Raw genomic sequence first — 20,485 nt, 5'->3', positions numbered from 1 at the left:
AATGACTCTGTTGTATGCTTTTTGATAATTTCTTCCTGGTGGGTTTCTTTGCCAGGCCACCAAAGAAGAGGATGAACTCAGTCCTGATGTGACTTAATGTACTGGTGTGTGTGTGTGTGTGTGTGTGTGTGTGTGTGTGTGTGTGTTTATGTTTCTCTTTTCTGAGGGGTAGGAGAAGGAGGTAGTAGGGAGAGAGAGGGAAGGTGGACCAGGAGGAGAGGAAGGAGGGGACTACGATTAGAATGTAAAATGAGTAAATAAATAAATCATGAAAATTGTTATTTAAACTAATGTTAATATATTCTACATTTAAAAAGGTAAATACATTTGAGAAAGGGGCATGGAAGACAGAAAATTGGAATTTTAATCAAAACATACGTTTTAAAAGAAAACTACATAGATGAAGTTACTATCATACTGCAGAATCTCTTTAAATTGAAGCAAGCATAGAAAATCCAGATTGAAACAATATTATGTAAACTCATTACACACATAATTAATTCTACTGACAAGAGCAAAAAGATGGGTGGAAATAAATGGAGATTATAAAATTAAACACAAAAGAAGTTTTACAAATGCTACACTTTATCAATTAACATTTTTCCAACCAATAGAGATATAATCTAATAATTCTGAAACTGTATATGTGTGTGTGTGTGTCTATACTTGAACTTAAAAAATGAGCAAAGAAATGATAGCTCATAAGAAGGTTGTTTCTCACAGCTGGTAGGGGAAATTGTAAACACAAAAGAAGCAGAATATTAGACTAATTTAACTTGAACACCATAAGTATAGCTTATGTTTCAATTAACAATGATAATGACAATTATATACATAAGTATTCATAGATAATATTAAAAGCACCATTTAGTATACATATGTATACTTTCTTCCTGTTTCAACTGAGAAAATCCTTAAAGAGTCACACCTAAGAACCAGACAACCTAGTACCCTAGTTCTTGATTTCTAATATTATTTTCTCAATAAAATGACCTATTTATCCTTGTCATGTGATATTTATTCAGTAATTTATATGTATATATGTGTTTAAAACTGTCGCTGCTCAGGTATTTATTGTAAACTTAATAAAATTTTGATAATTGTTATTAAGCTTTTTTCATAATTTTTTTCAAAAGTTTTATCACTGTAAGTTTTTTTTTTCAATTGTTCTGGGTCTTTTTGACACATTGCTATTAAAAGAACGAAGAATCATTACTAAGGTGGCTTGTACTAGAACATGAAACAGGTATTTGGGAGAGTATAATATTCTAAAGAACTAGAGAGTAAAGAAAATCTGAAAAACAGAATGATGATAATATGTCCTAAGTGAAACACACAGGAGTCAACAGAAAGAGCCCAAGTGATTAAAGCTAGCACAATTTTAAGCAACAAAATTTATAAGTTAGAACTAGCTTTACAATTAACATCTTTAAGTACAAAATTATATCAATAAATAGTTGAATAAACAAAGGAGAGTGCCTAGAACTCATTGGCACAGGAGACAACTTCCTGAACAGAACACCAACAGCACAGGCTCTAAGAGCAACAATCAATAAATGGGACCTCATGAAACTGAAAAGCTTCTGTAAAGCAAAAGACACTGTCATCAAAACAAATAGACAGCCTACAGATTGGGAAAGAATCTTCACCAACCCTTTATCTGACAGAGGGCTAATATCCAGTATATATAAAGAACTAAAGAAGCAGAGAAGCAACAAACCAAGTAATCCAATTAAAAAATGGGGAACAGAGCTAAACAGAGAATTCTCAAAAGAGGAACATCGAATGGCAGAGAAACACTTAAAGAAATGCTCAACCTCATTAGCCATTAGGGAAATGTAAATCAAAACGACCCTGAGATTTCACCTTACACCCATCAGAATGGCCAAGATGAAAAACTCAAGGGACAACACATGCTGGAGAGGTTGTGAAGAAAGGGGAACCCTCCTCCATTGCTGGTGGGAATGTAAACTGGTTCAACCACTTTGGAAGTCAATCTGGCGCTTTCTCAGACAACTAGGAGTAGTGCTACCTCAAGACCCAGCTATACCACTCCTAGGTATATACCCAAAATTTGCTCAAGTACACAACAAGGACATTTGTTCAACCATGTTCCTAGCAGCTTTATTTGTAATAGCCAGAACTTGGAAACAACCCAGATGTCCATCAACGGAGGAATGGATACAGAAATTGTGGTATTTTTACACCATGGAATACTACTCAGCAATCAAAAAGGAGGAAATCATGAAATTTGGAGGCAAGTGGTGGGATCTAGAAAAGATCATTCTGAGTGAAGTATCCCAGAAGGAGAAAGACAAATACATACTCGCTTATATAGACCTACAAGATATGATAAACATAATGAAATCTACACACCTAAAGAAGATAATCAAGAAAGTGGACACAGGCGAAGGTGATTAATCCTCATTTAGAAAGACAAATGGGATGTGCATTGAACGTATGACAGGAGTCTACCACAAAAGGCATCTGAAAGACTCTACCTAGCAGTGTTTCAAAGCAGACACTAAGACTCATAACCAAACCCTCGGCAGAGTACAGGGAATCATATGAAAGAAGGGAAGTTAGTATGATATGGAAAGGATAGGAGCTCTACAAGAACCAAATATATCTGGGCACAGGTTCTTTTCTGAGACTGACACTCAACCAAGGACCATCTATGGATATAACCTAGAACTTCTGCTCGGGTGTGGCCCGTGGTAGCTCAGTAACCAAGTAGTTTTCCAAAGTAAGGGGAACACGGACTATTTCTAACAGGATCTCAAGGGCAGGCTGTTTGACCTCCCCCCCCCAGGGGAGGAGCAGTCTGTTAGGCCACAGAGGAGGACTTTGCAGCCAGCCCTGAAAATACCTGATAAAACAGGGTCAAATGAAAGGGGAGGAGGTCCTCCCCTATCAGTGGACTTGGAAAGGGGCAGGGAGGAGACCAGGGAGGGAGTGTGGGGTTGGGTTGGGAATGAGGGAGCGGGATACAGCTGGGACACAGAGTTAACAAAATGTAACTAAAAAGAAAAATAAAATTAAAAAAAAAAAACAAAGGAGAGTTAGCACATATATAGTAGAATTCCAAATACTCTTTGTTCAAACTAAAGAAGTCAGAATTTGTTTCAACATCCTTCATCTTTCACTGTTAATTCCCCTTAATGATGTGTACTGAAAAAGTAACAAACATATAGTAAGTAACTTGAGATTGGGAACATACCCAACTTCTTTGGTCAGAGGACTAATACAAATCTCATTCATGATATGCCATGTGGAACAATGCAGACTAGATATAATGTGATGATAAATAGTAGAGCTCAGGCATACTTCTAAGAAACTCATTACTTTCGCTTTTAGGTTCCCTTCTTTATTTCATTTTTTTTTGAGACAAGGTTTCACATAGTTCAACCTGATTTCTGATTCACATTATAGCTGAGAATGCACTGAATGTCTTTCTAATCCTCTTGCCTTAGCCTCCTTATACCATGACTACAGGTATATGTTAACATGAACAGTTTGTGTACTACTGCGATCAAAGTTGGCACTTTTTACATATTAAACAAGCACTCTACAAATTAAGCAACATTCTATTTCCAGTACCATAACTTTAGTTTAATAACCGGAAAAGATTCAAACTCAAATCATTCGAAGGATGTTTCACAAAACATCACATTGGTGCCATTCATAACAGCCAATATCTGAAAAACCATTGACACTGATGTGGCTTAAAGGAATTAAGGAAATACATGAAATATGTGTCTTGCATAAGGTTTCACATAAAAAAGAATATCAGGAAACTATAGGGGCTACTGCTATTGACACATTCATTGTTAAAACTTCAACATTATAGTGCAGGATGTTAGCAGTAGATAAATCTAGGTATATGATTTCCTTATATGTGAACTTACTGTATTTTTGCATTTTATATTTGCATTTTTGCAGTTAAATATAAACTTCTTATAAAGATGCATTAAAATTAAGCAAACATCAATGACTGTTAGAATAATATTACACAAAATAACAAATGTCTAAAATGGAGAAAGAAGAAGAATGGTAATTGACAAAGCTTGGAGGAAATGATTAATATCATCTTATAAAATTGATTCAAAAAATAAAATTTTTAAAACCGACTAATTAGTGAAAACCAAATGTGCTCTCATGAAAAAAAATCAGATGACAAAATAAAGTTAAAAGTAGTAGGACAACAATGTGTTTATAATAATTAAAGGATGAATTTTTACAGATTTCTTGTCAAGAATTATGAAACAGACATTTAAAGAAAACAAAGTCCTAAATCAAACATATAAAACTTTAATTATACATTTCTGTTTAGAATAAAAAAAGGGGATTGGGAGGGAATGAAGGAGCAGGATACAGCTGAGATACAAAGTTAATAAACTGTAACTAATATTAAAAAAATTCTAGATTGATAAGAAGGTGCATTATGAGTTTTTATACTTCATAATATGAAAGTAAAGAAAGAATAATCGTTCTTAAAAATAAATGTCTGTACTTGTTTTAATTTTAGCATACATATACTGTTAAATAAATTTGTTATTATCTTTAAAAAAAGAAAACAGTTCAATTTGGTGTTAAAATACAGACATTTTCAAAAATCAAAACCAGGGTGAAGATTTGAAGTGACAATCCTGAATTATGAGAAGAAATGTTGAAGAAAATTTTTGATACTGAAGGGAAAGAGATATATTTCTCAGGAATTTATATCTATACAAAGTAAAGGGGCTTAAAGTGACAAATGTATGTTGTATGCTTTAATGACTGTTTCACTAGTTGGGAGAAAATAGTAAGACATGAAAATATTATAGATGAGTTAAATGCCACTATAACTCCTGTAGCCTTTAAAAATATATACATTTCAAGCATTTCATGACTTTATAACATATATACCATAACTGTAATATAAATGTAATGACTAATTATACCGAAAGGCACCTGATAAACACTTTCACAGAAGTGGCAGGATGCAACATTATGTAATAAATAAATAAATAAATAAATAAATAAATAAATAAATAAATAAATAAATAAACAAACAAATAACTAAATAGATAAGTAAATAGATAAATAAATAAATAATTAGATAGATAGATAGATAGATAGATAGATAATAAAAATTAAAAAAATCAGTATCCAACCTATATACAAATGGCAAATATGCTGAGAAAGAAATCAGGAAATCAACACCCCTCACAATAGCTACAAATAACATAAAGTACCTTGGTGTAACTCTAAACAAACAAGTTAAAGATCTGTATAACAAGAACTTCAAGTCTTTGAAGATAGAAATTGGAGAAGGTATCAAAAGATAGAAAGGTCTTCCATTCTCATGGATCACTAGGATTAACATAATATAAATGGACATCTTACCAAAAACAGTCTATAGATTCAACACAGTCTTTATCAAAATTCAAGCACAATTATTTTACAAACCTTGAAAGAACAATACTCACCTTCACATAAAGAAACAATAACAAAACCACAGAATAGCTAAAACAATTCTGTACAGTAAAAGAACTTTCAGAGGTATCATCATGCTTGATCTCAAGCTGTTCTATAGAGCCATAATACTAAAATTTTCATGGCATTGCCATAAAAACAGAGTAGTTGTTTCAATGGAATCTAATTGAAGAGCCAGATATAAGTCTATACACCTACAGACACCTGATTTTTCACAAAGAATTCAAAACCATAAAATGGACAAAACAAAAATCTTCAACAAATGGTGCTGTTCTAACCGGATATATGTAGAATAACGTGGATAGAGCCATATCTATCGACTCTCAAATAGCTGAGAAACACTTAAAGAAATTTTCAACATCTTTAGGCATCAGGGAACTGCAATCAAAAAAACTTTGAGGTTCCATCTTACATTTAGCTAAAATAAAAAAACTCAAGTGACAGCACATTTGGTGAAGATGTGTATCAATGGGAACTCTCATCCGTTGTGCAAACATGTACAACCAATTTGGAAATCAATAAGAAGGTTTCTCAGGAAATTAGAAGTCAATGTACCTTAAAATCCAACCATACTACTCTTGGGCATATACCTAAAGAATGTTCTTTTCTACCAGAAGAATTCAAAACAACCTAAATGTCCCTCAACCAAAAATAGATTTAAATAATGTGGTACATCTACACAATGAAGTATTACTCATCTGTTTTTTAAAAAAAAAAGAATATAATGAAATTTGCTTGGCAAATGGATGGAACTAGAGAAAAATATCATCCTGAGCCTTACTGAAGGACTTTTTTTTTTTTTTTCTGTCCCTGGGTGGCCCCCTGTTTTCTGAAGGAAGATGAAATAAACTTTAAACTCAAACTTGCTAACACAATATAATCCAAGGATAGATATACTAACATAATACTTATAATCTGAGGAATGACAGTTTGAAAATACATTTCTAGCCAGATAATATTCAGTAACCAAAAGATCCATTAAAATGATGCTATGTTTGTTAATTAAGGCACTATGCTGTTGATAAATAAAAAGCACTGTGATAGTCAACATTTAGATAATAGTAAACAGAAGATAAGTAAATGAAGCTGTACTGCATGGCCCTATCTAAGATAACCTGGAAATTAAAAGTAATCTGTTAAAGCAAAGTACATCAATGATTACCTCTGGATGAGAGGATGAAGATTGTATTGCAAAGGAAGATGAGGAACAGTTTGCATGAGGAAAATTGACTGCATTGTTGTTGTCACAATGAACACATGACTATAGCAACAAGTTCATTAGGTTGTCGGTGCTCCTGGGCAATACTAACCTCTCCAAGCACTTTTGGATATGCCCTTATGCTTAAGGGTGCTATAATCTACCCAAATCCTTTTGCACCAAATCCTGTTTGCTGTAAACACTTAGATTACCTCATCTCTTTCATCATGTATGAAATGGGGAGTGGGACCTCAGGGATAACGTTAAAATGTAATAGTAACATCTGTGGTTCATTCTGTTCCAATTCTCTCATTTACTATGTGACACTTAGCAACAAACTATAGCTATTTTAGTCCCAGTCATCACTACAGTAATGTGGACTGCAGTCACTACTCAACGATTAATCTGTTTAATCACACAGCTTGGAATATTATGGACAGACAAGTTTTAAAATTCAAGTTTCATAACTCTTGCTAGATAAAAATCTTCTGATAGTTACTGCTGTATCGTAATCCACTCTGTCTTTGTCAATGCTATTCCAGAGAAGGCCCAGTTATATATTGCTTATTTTATGGCAGAATGTGAGCCAATATAAATTGCATTTGATGAATTAAGATTAACCATTATCCTCATGATGAAGAAATGTTATTCTAAAATGTGCCTCAAAAATTTCCCTTAGCCATTACAAAATTGGTGGCTCATTGGATAAATTCTCTTCATTTGAGTTATAAAATAGATATGTATTTGGAGTAGGTTGTAATGATTTTTCCTGCAAGACTGAACTATGATATTGCAGTGCGCATGATGTGTTAAAAGATTCTAAGCATGACTCCACACCCCTTGATCAGAGTTTATTTTCAATTTTTACCATCACGGTTATGATACTGTGGAAGGAACGGTCAGATAGTAGTATGATAAGCTAGGGATAAGTTTTGTTGGGAATATAAATTGGCTACTTCTTTGACTTAACTTTTTACTTCCTGTGTGATAACTTCATTCTCACTGAAAAGGTGGAAACATATGAATAAATTACACTTTTCTACCTATAAAATTGAAAGGAAGGAATAATATGAAAGATGTGATTAGGATGTGCCAAAATGAGATCATTGCAAGTTTTTCTCTTTTTAAAAATTCATTTTGATGACATTTAAATTAAGTTGCATTTCAATTCAAATACAAAGAAGAAAATCCACATCACTACCTAACTTTGCCAATCAAACCATCAATAGATTATCAAAAATTTTAACAAGAAAGAATTGCCTCTTTGTGATTCTCATACCCAGGCAAGGTATGACTACCGATCTGTGAAAGAAAAATTGTGCTAAACGTAGTACTCTTTTTTCATTGAAAAGAAAGAAACATTGCATAAATCTCAGCTCTGTTAATGATAAATCTTTGTACAATGGTTGAAATATTGTCAGTCTTCTTCATTTTTATTTTTTCTCATACTCAGTTTTCTACATAATATTGGTGCCCATTTCTAGGCTCATAAAATTTGTTTTAACTGAGACATCAGCTTAAAAAACAAGACAGAGGGAAGAGAAACATACTACGGGAAAGAAAATATAGAAGGGATAAAGTATCATCAAAGACCTTGGATTGCTCCTCGAGTAATAAGTGAAAAGGTAGAGTGAAGAGCACAGTAAGTGAATATTTTAAGGAGATAATTGTGGTGGGAATGATAAGAAATATTTGCTCTTGCCTTCAACTTTTAAGGTGAATGCTATGAGGAAAGCCATAAACTCATCTGGATAATGGAAACTGGACTAGTGAAAAGAAGACAAATTAAGGACATGTTGTAAAGCTAAAACGATAGAGGGATATGTAAAACAGTTTCACATGTAAAATTGTTCAAGTTTATAGCATTACAGCAGTAGTAATAGTAATCAGAAGGTAGAAATTACCCAAATTCTCTTTATAAGCCAAGTGGAGTATATTGATGGAAAGGAACAATTTAATGCATAATGTTGAATGAAGATCTTATGTATATTACTGCATAAATAATCCTTAAGAACATTATGCTAAGTGAAAAAGCTGAAGAGATGTCAATGTTAGAGAAAATAGGGTAGTGTTTGCCAAATATTGGTAGGGTAAGTGCATAAAAAGATACTGTTAATGTGTTTCAGTTATTTCTTTCTTTCTTTCTTTCTTTATTTATTTATTTATTTATTATCATATTTTATTCATTTTGTGTACCTGCTGTAGCTCCCTCCCTTGTCTCTGCCCAGTCCCAACCTCCCTCACTCTACCCCACTAAGTCCCTCCCCTAGTCCACTGATAGAAGAGGTCCTCCTTCCCTTCTGTCTGACCCTAGCCTATCAGGTCTCATCAGGACCGGCTGTATCTTCTTCCTCTGTGGCGTGTGGCCTGGTAAGGGTACAGCTCCCAGGGGATGTAATCAAAGAGGCAGCCTTTGAGTTCATGTCAGTGACAGGCCCTACTACCCTTACTAGGTGGCCCATTTGGAAACTGAGCTGCCTATGGGCTACAACTGAGCAGGGTGTCTAGGAACTCTCCATGGATGGTCCTTAATTCCAGTATCACTCTCTTCAAGATTCTCTGAGACCAAGTTTTTGGCTCTGTTAATCTCCGTGATAAACTCCTATCCCCTCCTCATCCTTCTATCTCCCTCTTCTTCCATAAGGTTCCCTACACTCTGCTCAAAGTTTGACTATGAGTCTCAGCAACTCCTTTGATACCCTGCTGGGCAAAGTCTTTCAGAGGCCATCTGAACTAGGTTCCTCTCCTGTTCTCTGTCTTCTCTCACTTTCTATATCTATCCTATTTGCCCTTCAGAATGACGATTAAGCCCCTTCTTTAGCATCTTTCTTGTTTTTTAGCTTCCTTAGTACTTTAGATTTTAGTATGTTTATCATATATTTTATATCTAATATCCACTTATAGGATAGTATATAACATGTGTGTCTTTCTGTTTCTGAATTACCCCACACAGAATGATCTTTTCCAGTTGCATCCATTTGCCTGCAAATTTCATGATTTCCTTGTTTTTAATTGCTGAGTAGTATTCCATTGTGTAGATGCACCACAATTTCTGTATCTATTCCTCCGTTGAAGTACATATAGGTTGTTTCTAGATTCTGGTTATTAAAAATAAAGCTACTATGAACATAGGTGAGCAAAAGTTCTTGTTGTATAGTTGAGCATATTTTGGATATTTGCCTAAGAATGCTATAGCTGGATCTTGAGGTACACTATTCCTCATTTTCTGAGGAAGTATCAAATTGATTTCTAAAGTGGTTGTGTAAGTTTACATTCCCACCAGTGATGGAGGAGGGTTTCCCTTTTTCCACAATCTGTCCAGCATGTGTTTTCACTTGAGTTTTTGATCTTGGCCATTCTTATGGGTGTAAGGTGAAATCTCAGGGTCGTTTTGATTTATGACTAAGGATGTTGACATTTCTTTAAGTGTTCTCTGACATTTGATAATCCTGTACTGAGAATTTTCTATTTAAATCTGCACGGCATTTTTTATTTGGATTACTTGTTTTGTTGGTGTCATGATCATTTCCTGTGATGCCAAAACAAAACAAAACAAAACAACAACAACAAAACAACCATTTAACAAAATCCAACATCTGTTTATGATTAAAGTCTTGAAGAGCTCAGGGATAAAAGGCACATACCAAAACATAGTTAAACATTGGCACAGGAGACAACTTCCTGAACAGAACACCAACAGCACAGGCTCTAAGAGCAACAATCAATAAATGGGACCTCATGAAACTGAAAAGCTTCTGTAAGCAAAGGACACTGTCATCAAAACAAAACAACTGCCTACAGATTGGGAAAGAATCTTCACTAACCCTTTATCTGACAGAGGACTAATATCCAGTATATACAAAGAACTAAAGAAGCTGAAAAGCAGCAAAGCAAGTAATCCAATTAAAAAAATGGGGAACAGAGCTAAACAGAGAATTCTCTGTAGAGGAATATCGAATGACAGAGAAACACTTAAAGAAATGCTCATCCTCATTAGCCATCAGAGAAATGCAAATCAAAAAGACCCTGAGATATCACCTTACATCCATCAGAATGGCCAAGATGAAAAACTCAAGGGACAACACATGCTGGAGAGGTTGTGAAGAAAGGGGAACCCTCCTCCATTGCTGGTGGGAATGTAAACTGGTACAACCACTCTGGAAATCTATCTGGCCCTTTCTAAGACAATTAGGAATGGTGCTTCCTCAAGACTCAGCTCAACCACTGCTAGGTATATACCCAAAGCTTGCTCAAGTACACAAAAGGGATATTTGCTCAACCATGTTTATAGCAGCTTTATTTGTAATAGCCAGAACCTGGAAACAACCCAGATGTCCATCAACGGAGGAATGGATACAGAAATTGTGGTATTTTTACACAATGGAATACTACTCAGCAATCAAAAAGGAGGAAATCATGAAATTTGCAGGCAAATGGTGGGATCTAGAAAAGATCATCCTGAGTGAAATATCCCAGAAGGAGAAAGACAAACACGGTATATACTCACTTATATAGACCTATAAGATATGATAAACATAATGAAATCTGTACACCTAAAAAAGATAATCAAGAGAGCGGACATGGGGTAAGATGATCAATCCTCGTTTAGAAAGACAGATGGGATGTGCATTGAACGTATGACAGGAGTCTACTGAGCGCATTTGAAAGACTCTAACTAGCAGTGTTTTCAAAGCAAAGACTCATGACCAAACCTTTGGCAGAGTACAGGGAATCATAAGAAAGAAGGGAGTTAGTATGATGGGGCAAGAATAGGAGCTCCACAAGGACCAAATATATCTGGGCACAGGGTCTTTTCTGAGACTGACATTCAACCAAGGACCATGTATGGATATAACCTAGAACCTCTGCTCAGATGTGGCCTGTGGTAGCTCAGTAACCAATTGGTTTCCCATAGTGAGGGGAACAAGGACTATTTCTAACAGGAACTCAATGACTGCTCTTTGGCCTCCCCACCCCCCAAGGGAGGAGCAGTCCTGTTAGGCCACAGAGGAGAGTTTTGCAGCCAGTCCTGAAGATACCTGATAAAACAGGGTCAGATGAATGGGGAGGAGGTCCCCCCATCAGTGGACTTGGCAAGGGGCATGGTGGAGATGAGGGAGGGCCGAACTGGGAGGGAATGAGGGATCGGGACATGGCTGGGATACAGAGTTAATAAAATGTAACTGATAAGAAAAAAATAAAATTAAAAAAAAGAAACCCTAAATTAAAAATGGTACTTTTTCCTAAAAAAAAAAAAAAAAAAAAAAAAAACATAGTTAAGGCAAGATACAGTAAGGCCAGATAGAGCCAACATCAAACTAAACAGAGAGAAGCTTAACTGAATCCTGCTGAAATCAGGGACAAGGCAAGGCTGCCTACTGACTTCATATCTCTTCAACATAGTACTTGACAAAGTCCTAACTAGAGCAATAAGAAAACTACAAGAGATCAAGGGAATACAAATTGGAAAGACAGTAGTCAAAGTATAACTATTCACAGATGATATGATTGTATATATTAGTGACCCCAAAAATTCTCCCAGAGGACTTCTTCGGCTGATATACACCTTCAGCAAAGTTACCCCCCCAAAAAAAAATTTAGAAGCCCTCCTGTATACAAAAGACAAAAGGGCTGAGAAAGAAAATATGGAAAACAACAACCTTCACAATAGCCACAAATAACATTAAGTATCTTGGTGTGATTTTAACCATATAAGTGTATGAAAAAAAGAAAAAAAACCTTCAAGTCTCTGAAGAAAGAAATTGAAAAAGATATGAGAAGATGGAAAGATCTTCCATGTTCAAAACATTTTACAATTCCATTTCTAAACAGAGTACTACCCTATAGCTTTGGAGTTTTTTGTTTGTTTGTTTGTTTGTTTGTTTGTTTTGAGAAAAGGGTTACTATATAGCTTTGGCTGTCTTGTAACTCACTATGTAGCAGGTTGGTCTTGAATTCACAAAAAAGGTGTTATTTTTGGTTACAGTAGAATTCTAGTCTACAGTAATTTTTTATAATTATTAAATGAAAGGTTGAAGACAGGTTTTATTTTTTCCATACTTCATTCATGGGACATGACTAAATATCTCAGTGGTAAAATGTGACATGATACTTAATTGCAAAAAGCCTAGGGTCCAATGGATTTGAATTGTTATGCCTGTCACTTGCCATCCTTCATCCTCTGATAGGTTTCTAACTATCCAGCACCCTCTCACATAAATAATCCACATGCATTGTGGTCCATATAACATTCTGCCAGCTGCAGCCTAAGCACCAGATGTTGCTGTAGTCTGTCCACCATAATCCAACATAGCCTAACTGTTTCACCTACTGTAACCCAGTTACTGGATTATGTGCTAACAATTAAACTTTCCTTAGTTCAACTGTTCCTAGATGGCTAATAGTCTCTTGTTAAACAAAGCCCAACTGCCTGGATCCTCCTAACAGTTCCACCTGCTATAGCTCAACCACCATATAGATTATCATTAGATCCATTCACCCATAGTTCAACTGCCATGCTCTGCTAACAGTAATAGTTTCACTTGCTAAATGTAGTCCAACTGTCTGGGGTCCACTAAGTGTTCCACAGCCCAAACACCAGATAGTCCTGCTGGTAGTACCAATCACCATGCTTCACCTGTCCCATGGCTGGTTAAAAGTTTCATCTGTCAAGGTCCAAGTCATATTCCTGGGCTCCATCTGTGACCCTTTCAGGATTACAAATGAGTTTTTCTCCTTGTTTTACAAAGTAGGGATTGTCTCATTAGGTGGATCTGTGCTACTCTTTGCCTATAACTGGTAGTAGAGCTTTCCTATACAAGACCCCCTTTCTCCAGCCACTGAAGTCCTTTTTGCATCAACTTGGGAGGCTGCCATTCTTCTTCCTACACCATGTACTCTATCACACAAAGAAAACATATCCTTAAAAACTTACTGGCAATTAACATTCTTATGAGTGAATAATTGGTGTAATAGCTAGAGGCTGTTAGGTGCCATTTCCTCCTGTAAATGGTAGGAGTGGATTGAAAGTCAATTAAACAAACCTTCCAAATGAATGTGAAGTGCTTGGAGAAAGAATATTAGAATATTCGTTATCAGTTAATTCATAAACTTCAATATAAATGAAGAAATTATACAATAGTATCCATAACAAAAGCTTTTGGTATCTTTAATTCACTTGAATGAGTGACCAGTTCCTTGTTACTGTGGAGGAAGTTGCTGTTCTGATTTCCTGCTGAGATTACCTGTAATTTATTCTATGGAGTGGCTTTCCAAAAAAAAAGTTTCAACACTGTCAGTATGGCCAACTTACCCTGTGGAAATTTCTCATGTTGGAGATAGTCTGACTGTGTAAATTATATAAGTATCCCTTTCAGCTCTACTGTAAAGATATATTATTTAACTTTATAAAGGTTTTATTTTTACCCTTTATTCAATTATCTCTACTTGCACTTAAAGTAATACAGTGTCTTTATTTTTATTTTTGATCAAAAAGTACCTAGGCAGTACTTTACCCAAAAGGGAAGGCCATGGAAAGTTTTCTAGATTGAATAAAAAGGTTTATTGCTTAAACTTTCCCTTTGTGGATTATTAGCTGGAGAGAAAATATCCCAACATATGCATAGTGCATAAAAACAAGAAACAATAAAAAGTCTTTTTAAGTACTACAGACATCTTTATTTGTACATATTTGAGGGTAAGGTAGCAAGAATTTCACAAAGGTTAGGCCTTAGAACATTTTGAAAACAAATGCCTGTCTAAAATTTTCAAATTAATCTGAAAGGTTATAGGAAAGCCTTTAAAGATTTTTAATAGAAAAGTATCATGCACACCTTTTTTGAAAGATGGGTCAGGGGATATATGAGAAAAGAGAAAGAGGTTGTTAAAAGTAAGTTTTATCCTTTAAAGTGAAGCCTTTCAAGATAAAAAGGCCTGTTTCAAAGTCAAATGAATGAAAGTTTGAAATTTTATGTCACAAAATGAATACTGGAGTAGTGACAGAATTCATATGCTTTAAGCTGGAGTTTCTTATTTTCCTTTTTGACAGGTTTTATATTTAAAGTGATCACCACTTTTCCATAAATAATTTTGCCTTTTTAATGAATAAAATAACTTTTATAAGCTGTACAACTTCCCCCACAATTTAACTTGCATTAGCTTCCTATTGGTCCAGCCTAGGACTGTAATCACTAAGCACTAGTAATATATTTCCATTTTTCCTATAATCTCTAGCCAATATTGCTCCCAACTATTTAACAATGAGTTAATTTATATGTAATTAAATAAAGTAAATTACTTTTGAACATAATAAGTTAAGAGGCTGGGATTTTTTTTTCTTTTTTAAAATGTTTTAATTTTTTATATTAATCACAGGTTATTTACTTTGTATCCCAGCCATAGCCCCTTCCCTCATTCCCTCCCAATCCCACCCTCCCTCCCTCATATTCTCCCTGCCCCTTTCTAAGTCTACTGATAGGGGAGGACCTCTTCCCCTTTCATCTGACCCTAGCTTATCAGTTCTCTTCATGACTGGTTGCAATGTCCTCTTCTGTGGCCTAGCAAGGCTGCTCCTCCCTCGTGGGGCGGATTGAAGAGCTTACCATTAAGTTCATGTCAGAAATAGTCCCTGTTCCTCTTACTAGAGAACCCATTTGGATATTGGCTATATCTGAACAAGGTTCTAGGTTATATCTATACATGGTCCTTGGTTAGAGAAGCAGTCTCATGAAAGACCCCTGTGCCCTGATATATTTGGTCCTTGTGGAGCTCCTGTCCTCTCCAGGTCTTACTAACTCTTAATATCTGCTTTTATACACTGCTAGGTAGAGTTTTTCAGAGGCCCTCTGTGGTAGGCTCCTGTCCTGTTACTTGTTTTCTCCTACATCCAATGTCCATCCCATTTGCTTTCTAAGTGAGGAATGGTCATCTTACCCCAAGTCCTCTTTCCTGTTTATCTTCTTTAGGTGTACAGATTTCAGTATATTTATCCTATCTTATAGGTCTACATAAGAGTGTGTATACCATGTGTGTCTTTCTGCTTTTGGAATACCTCACTCAGGATGATCATTTCTAGGTCCAACCATTTGCCTGTAAATTTCATGATTTCCCTGTTTTTAATTGTTGAGTAGTATTCCATTGTGTAAAAGTACCACAATTTCTGTATCCATTCCTCAATTGAGGGACATCTGGATTGTTTCCAGGTTCTGGCTATTACGAATAAAACAGCTATAGACATGGTTGAGCAAATGTCCTTGTTGTGTACCTGAGCATCTTTTGGATATATGCCTAGGAGTGGTATGGCTGGATCTTGAGGAAGCGCTATTCCTAGTTGTCTGAGAAAGCGCCAGATTGATTTCCAAAGTGGTTGTACAAGTTTACATTCTCACCAGCAGTGGAAGAGGGTTCCCCTTTCTCCGCAACCTCTCCAGCATGTGTTGTCACTTGAATTTTTGATCTTAGCTATTCTCATAGGTGTAAGGTGAAATCTCAGGGTCATTTTGATTTGCATCTCCCTGATGGCTAAGGACTTTGAACATTTCTTTAAGTGTTTTTCTGCCTTTCTACAGTCCTCTACAGAGAGTTCTCTGTTTAACTCCATGCCACATTTTTTAATTGGATTACTTGATTTGTAGTTTTTTAACTTCTTGAGTTCTTTATATATACTAGATATTAGCCCTCTGTCACATACAGGGTTTGTGACGATCCTTTCCCGATCTGTAGGGTGTTGTTTTGTTTTGATGACAGTGTCTTTTGCTTTACAGAAGTTTTTCAGTTTCATGAGGTCCCATTTATTGATTCTTTCTTTTAGAGCCTGTGCTGTTGGTGTTCTGTTCAGGAAGTAGTCTCCTATGCCAGTGAGTTCTAGGATCTTTCTTACTTTTTTTTTTCTAAACGATTTAACGTGTCTGGTTTTACGTTGAGGTCCTTGATCCACTTGGACTTTAGTTTTGTGAAGGGTGATAAATATGGATCTATTTTCATTTTTCTGCATATAGACATCCAGTTGGACCAGCACCATTTGTTGAATATGTTCTCTTTTTTTCCATTGAATGGTTTTGGCTTCTTTGTCAAAAATCAAGCATTCATAGATGTGTGGGTTTATTTCTGGGTCTTCTATATGCTTCCATTGATCCTCTTTTCTGTTTCTATGCCAATACCATGCAGTTTTTATCACTATTGCTCTGTAGTACAGCTTGACATCAGGGATGGAGATACCTCAAGATGATCTGTTGTACAGGATTGTTTTGCAAATTCTGAGTCTTTTTGTTTCTCCATATGAAGTTGAGAATTCTTCTTTCAAGGTCTGTAAAGAATTGTGTTGGTATTTCAATGGGAATTGTATTGAATCTATAGATTTCTTTGGTCAAAATGGCCATTTTCACTATGTTAATCCTACCAATCCATGAGCACAAGAGATCTTTCCATCGTCTGATATCTTCTTTGGGATTTTAAAATAGCAGAAATTCAAATGATATTTTGCTATCACAACTAACCAAATGTTTTTAAATGTGGAAACAGTCCCCAAGAGCTTTTTTTTAATCAAAAAATGATTAGTAAATATGTTTCTCTATATTTTATGTACATATATTATGAATATTATATATATATATATATATATATATATATATATAATTTAACTCTTTGATACCATTTAAAATGATTCTTAAACCATCCTCCCATAGACTTATATTTATAACCAGAATTAAACTTTTTCTCTATGGAATCATTTCATTAGACAAATAAAAGGTGATTTGATGATGAAAAAGATTTGCAGCATATTAATTTGGTTTTATTACAAATTTATAGTATAACCCACGGTTTCAATATATTTTCATAAAGATGAATTGTCACCAAACTCAATAGCAATGTTTCATGTAAGTGTAGAGAAGTTAATTAAAATATCAGGTCACTTTGGGTTAGAAATAGGTTTCTGGAAATATTTTTTCTAGCTATGAGAACATAAAACAAGCATATATCTTTTGAGTATATATTTCAGCTTACTCTTTAAACTGTATTTTGGTTATCAACTCCCCAGTAAATATTATGTTAAAAGTGGTTCATAAAAAGTTATACAGAACAAACATAGTTTTATAGCTCTTTTATTCCATTTAAGAGGCAAATAACCATTAATTTCAATGGCAAGGATGTAATTTCCATCTAGAATTAGTTCTATTAAGATAAAGAACATGGTCCCATGGTTCATGTTGAAAAGAAGCCTGATTAAGACTACGGAAGAGGGGATCCAAGAAGGTGGTGCCAGGAGGAAACTGTTTCTCACCAGCAGCACAGCAGGGACAGAATATTGACTGAACTTTGGGCCCTAAAACACCAGGGATTGTGTTTCCAAGGTGAGAAGAAACCCTACAGTGCAGGAATCAATCCAGTTCAGGTCACCTAACTAAATTGTGGAAGAACTCCTGGACCCCAGCAGGAGCTTGTTCACCAGCCCAGAGCCACACATCTGTGTGCTCTGATCACCATCCCAGACTGAACTGTAGGCCCCAGGGCATCAGAAACTGGGTTTCTGTTCGGAGGAAACCCCCGCAGTGAGGGAAACAGCAGGTCTGACCTCAGGGCATTCAGACCTGGCCCCAAAAGCTTGTGGCTTTCAGAGAGGAAATGATTAAATCATTGAAAGAAATAAAAAAAAAAAACAGAGGAATGTTCAAACAAACAGGTGAAAGAATGAAGGAAAATACAGTCAGACAGGTGAAGGAAATCAACAAAACAGTTCAAGATCTGAAGATAGAATTGGAAAATTTAAAGAAAAAACAAATAGAGGAAATCATGGAGAGGAATAAATTAGGAACGAAAGCAGGAACTAGAGAGGTAAACATAACCAACAAACTACAAGAGACAAAAGAAAAAATTTCGGGTGTGGAAGATAAAATGGAAGAAATCAATGTACGAATTTCCCCATCAATGAAAAATAATGAATCTAAAAAAATTTTAACACAAACCATCCAAGAAATCCAAGACAACATGAAAAGACAAATCCTAAGAATAATAGGAATAGAGGAAAAAGATGATTCCCTTCTCCAAGGCCCAGAACATATTTTCAAAAAATCATAGAAGAAAATTTGCCCAACTTGAAGGAGAGGCCTATAAGGCATACCGAGCACCTAATAAATTAAACCAGAGCAGAAAATCCTCCCACCACATAATAATCAAAACAACAAGTACACAGAACAAAGAAAAAATTTTATAGCTCTAAGGAAAAAAGGCCAAGTAACATACAATGGCAAACCTATCAGTATCACACTTGACTTTTCAACAGAGACTATGAAATCCAGAAGGGCCTGGACGTTAAGAAAACACAGATGTCAGCCCAGGCTACTATCCCAGAAAAACTCTCAGTCCTCAAGATAGAGAAAATAAGAAATTCAACGACAAAAACAAATTTAAACAATACCTACACACTAATCCAGCTTTACAGAAGATACTAGAAAGAAAAATACAACCCAAGAAAACTTCTTTCAGGAAAACAAAGAAAATAAATTACCTCATTACAGCAAAACTAAAAGTAGCCAAGCACACAAACACACTACCACAGCCAACATCAAAATCAAAGGATCTTATAACCACTGGTCATTAATCTCTTTCAACATCAATGGACTCAACTCTTCAATGACAAGACACAGGCTAACAGAATGGATGCATAAACAATACCCAACAATATGTTGCATACTAGAAACACATCTAAGTCAAAAAGATAGACATTAACTGAGAATAAAGAACTAGAAGACAGTTTTCTAAGCAAATGGACCCAAGAAGCAAGCAGGAGTAGCCATTCTAATGTCTAATAAAATAGACTTTCAACCAAAATCAAGCAAAAGACATTTTATACTCATCAAAGGAAAATTCCAACAGGAAGACATCACAGTCCTGAACATCTATGCCCCAAATACAAGAGTACACATATTTGTAAAATAAACATTAGTAAAACTTAAACCACATATACATCCCTACATATTAATAGTGGGAGAACTCAAGAGCCTATTCTAAACAAAGGACAGGTCAACAAAACAGAAATTAAAAAAAGAAACAATGACTCTAACCGAAGTCATGAATCACATGGACCTAATGGACATCTACAGAACCATTCGCCCAAACTGAAAAGAATTTACCTTCTTCTCAGCACCTTATGGAACCTTCTTCAAAATAGACCATATAGATGGTCAAAAGGCAAGCCTCAACAGATAAAAGAAGATTGAAATAATCCCTTGTATCCTATCTGACCACCATGGACTAAACCTGGACTTCAACAACAAGAGAAAAAGCCTACACACACATGGAAGGTGAACAACTCGCTACTCAATGAAAATAGGGTCAGGGAAGAAATAAAGAAAGAAATTAAAGTCTTCTTAGAATTCAATGAAAATTAAGGTACAACATATCCAAACAAATGGGACACAATAAATGCAGTGCTAAGAGGAAATTTCATAGAACTTAGTGCCTTCAAGAAAAAATTCCAAATATCTCATTCAAGCAACTTAATGTCTGATGTAAAAACTCTAGGAAAAAAAAGAAACAGACACACTAAAGAGGAGTAGACAGCTGGAAATAATCAAACACTGGACTGTAATCAATTAATTAGAAACAAACAAAACAATTAAAAAATCAATGAAACCAAGAGCTGGTTCTTTGAGAAAATCAACAAGATAGACAAACCCTTAGCCAAGTTAACTAAAAGGCAGAGAGACACCATCCTAATCAACAAAATTAGAAATGAAAATGGGGACATAGCAACAGACACCGATGAAATACAAACAATCTTTAGGTCCTACTTCAAAAGCCTATACGCCACAA

The sequence above is a fragment of the Psammomys obesus genome, unplaced genomic scaffold (assembly GCF_907164565.1).
Source record: "Psammomys obesus unplaced genomic scaffold, mPsaObe1.curated_primary_1811, whole genome shotgun sequence".
In the NCBI taxonomy this organism is placed as follows: Eukaryota; Metazoa; Chordata; class Mammalia; order Rodentia; family Muridae; genus Psammomys; species Psammomys obesus.
The sequence above is the reverse complement of the archived record's forward strand: the minus strand, read 5'-3'. Positions refer to the sequence as shown.